This window comes from Notothenia coriiceps, unplaced genomic scaffold (assembly GCF_000735185.1).
Source record: "Notothenia coriiceps isolate Sejong01 unplaced genomic scaffold, NC01 NC01_scaffold00016292, whole genome shotgun sequence".
Lineage (NCBI taxonomy): Eukaryota > Metazoa > Chordata > Actinopteri > Perciformes > Nototheniidae > Notothenia > Notothenia coriiceps.
In genome coordinates this window covers 4,698-8,345 of record NW_011348993.1, presented here as the reverse complement: position 1 = coordinate 8,345, position 3,648 = coordinate 4,698, and positions in this window count along the sequence as shown.

The following is a 3,648-nucleotide window of genomic DNA, read 5'->3' as shown; positions in this document are numbered from 1 at the left end:
TATATATATATTGTACTTGAGTAAAAGTAGAAGTACTCAGATCTTATGTAAAAGTAGAAGTACTCAGATATTGTACTTGAGTAAATGTAGAAGTACTCAGATCTTGTACTTAAGTGAAAGTAGAAGTACTCAGACTACTTGAGTAAAAGTAGAAGTACTCAGATCTTGTACTTGAGTAAAATCTTGTACTTAAGTGAAAGTAGAAGTACTCAGATCTTGTACTTAAGTGAAAGTAGAAGTAGCACACAGATCTTGTAGGCCTACTAGAGTAAAAGTAGAAGTACTCAGATCTTGTACTTGAGTAAAAGTAGAAGTACCAGAGTGTAGGAATACTCTGTTACAGTAAAAGTCCTGCATTCAAAATGTTCCTCAAGTAAAAGTAGAAAAGTATTCTCATCAAAATATAGTGAAAGTAGCGACAGTAAAAGTAGTCATTGTGCAGATTGGTCCATTTCAGAATAATAGATATGATATGTTTTATAATGATTGATCATGAAAGTGTTCTCAAAGCTGGTAAAGGTGCAGCTAGTTTGAATGACTTTGTATACTGCAGGGTAGCTTGTGGATTTACTCCAGGTGGAACTAAAGTCTGATTTAACACTTGATTATATTTCACATCATTCATCCACATCTGTAAAGTAACTAAAGGTATAAATACATGTAGTGGAGTAGAAGTACACAGTAGCTTAACATGGAAATACTCAAGTAATCTCAAAATTGTACTTAAGTTTAGTACTTGAGTAAATGTACTTAGTTACTTTCCAGCTCTGCTACTTACTAAATTAATCAACATTTTTGACACATCGATAATTGCTTTGCTTTTTGAAAGTACAGCAACATTACATTTTAAGTTTCGTTGCTGTCGCCACAGTTTGAGCCGTTGGTACGGTGTAATCTTTCCTTAGCTGAAGCAATCCATATTCTGTTGATGTATTTAGTATGTAGCCAAACACTAGAATGACCGACTCAATGCATTCAAATCCTTTCGTGGTGATGTTTCCCAGACCTCAAGAGAAGAGAGGACGTATCATGTGCTGCAGGCCAGAGGGGCTTTCCATTAGGGATATCAATAAATCAGAAACACAGAGGTGGTGTGCAGAGATCAGTCAGATGTCAGCACTCAGGGCATTCAGGCAGCAATCCCTTAAAGTGGGTTCCCGCCTCTCAGAGACCTGGAGCTCTGCAAAGCTGCGTGTCTCCTGCTCTTACATCCAGAAAGGGACATTAAAGAGGCGAGCGCTGCAGCGGGGAAATGTCACGATCACATGGTCAGGAGGAGCCTCGCCGGGGGGGGAATCTGGAGGGGAAGGTCTGTCGGGGTCAGAGGTCGCTGTCGCTGTTACGAAACCACCGCTGTGCTCGAGAAAAACAAACATGTGACTCCTCGGGTTCAGAGCTCTGCAAACAGTGACAGAGAGTCCTATTCTAACAGAGTGTCCTCCACCAACAGAGGACATGTGTCCACAAAGAGTCCTGTGTCCTCCACCAACAGAGAACATGTGTCCACAAGGAGTCCTGTGTCCTCTACCAACAGAGAACATGTGTCCACAGAGAGTCCTATTCTAACAGAGTGTCCTCCACCAACAGAGAACATGTGTCCACAAAGAGTCCTATTCTAACAGGGTGTCCTCCACCAACAGAGGACATGTGTCCACAAAGAGTCCTGTGTCCTCCACCAACAGAGAACATGTGTCCACAAGGAGTCCTATTCTAACAGAGTGTCCTCTACCAACAGAGGACATGTGTCCACAAAGAGTCCTGTGTCCTCCACCAACAGAGAACATGTGTCCACAAGGAGTCCTATTCTAACAGGCTGTCCTCCACCAACAGAGAACATGTGTCCACAAAGAGTCCTATTCTAACAGAGTGTCCTCCACCAACAGAGAACATGTGTCCACAAAGAGTCCTGTGTCCTCCACCAACAGAGGACATGTGTCCACAAAGAGTCCTGTGTCCTCCACCAACAGAGAACATGTGTCCACAAAGAGTCCTGTGTCCTCCACCAATAGAGAACATGTGTCCACAAAGAGTATTGTGTCCTCCACCAACAGAGAACATGTGTCCACAAAGAGTCCTACAGAGTGTCCTCCACCAACAGAGAACATGTGTCCACAAAGAGTCCTATTCTAACAGAGTGTCCTCCACCAACAGAGAACATGTGTCCACAAAGAGTCCTATTCTAACAGGGTGTCCTCCACCAACAGAGAACATAGAAACGTCATAATACAGAGCATCTAGAAGGAGCTGCTGCTTCTCGTCGTTACGCTTGAATAGGAAGGTGTTTTACTCGATGCACGCGAGAAAAGCTGAGGCCATGTGTCCGCAAGTTTCAAGTTTCAAGATTCAAGGCTTTATTCTCATATGCTTTTGGCTTTTGCAGACCACGTATACGACGTACAGTATCAGGCTGTGTTTTTTAAATTAGGGTTTTCTATTTTGTTTCATCACGTATGAGGGTTTTCAGTCTGTGGCTACAAGTATGGTTTTATTGTCTCGTGCTTTTACATTAGTTTATTTTTGTCCTGTCGGTTTTGTCTAAATGTATTTATGCTGCTTTTTACTTTGGTCAACTCTGTTTTTAAATGTGCTGTCTAAATAACGTTGGATTGGATGTGCACATTAGCTTCAGTGTAGATGTGTCGATGAAAAACTGAAGTCCCAGGCTCCTCCAACAGAGCAGCATGAATATATATAGAACATACAAAAACAATAGAAATAGTGCAAGAAGAGTTTATATACACGCAAATGGAATACGATATATTGTTTTTTGCAAAATGCAAACAGATGAATGTTTATGGATGTTCTTAACAAACTGCAGGTGTTTAATAATCTTATTCATGCAGGGTTTCCTCTAAGAATAAAGTTCATTTTGTAATAGCAGCACAGCTACAGACAACACGTTAAGAACCAGAACGAAACTCTTCAGATACCTCATTCACACCAACGGTGTTTCAGGGCCGGTTCGGTGCTGGAGCTTGAAAAGCACCGGGTTTTCCTGTTCACACCGCAGCGGAGCAACCTCTTAGCTCCGGAATCCGGTTTGTTTCGAGCAACAAAAAATTGTCCGGCCAGAGCAAAAGCACCGGATAGGTCACGCTTACGTCGAGGCGGGGGCAGGGGCGGGATCAACTCCTGAACAACAACACAAAGCCAGCATTTTATCCAGTTTGTACACAACGATGGAGAAACTTAACAAGCAGCAGTGGTCCACTGAAGAGACCAGCTACCTACTGGGAATCTGGTTTTCCGAAGAGGTACAGAAGAAGCTGGAGCACAGTCGGCCATTGTTGTTGTTGTCGGTGTCAGCTGTGAGGGGTTTCCGCGCGGTTTGGCTTTATGAAGCAGGTACGCCAACGGTTACGTCATGACGCAAACGATGACGCAATGACGCAGCACCAGCCGGACTCTGGGCGGTGTGAAAAGAGCCGGAGCTAAGCCGAAGAACCGGTTCTGAACCTGAAAAGCTCTAGCACGGAGCTTGAAACGGAGTTGCGTTGGTGTGAATGAGGTATCAGAGGGGCATGAGGAGGGGCTCCTTATTTTCATCTAAAGTAACAGACAGAGAATCAGCACTTTGGAAACAGGGCTGAAACAGAGGGGATTATGAGATGCTGCAATGATCTGTTTGGTGTTTGGAGCCAGGGGGCG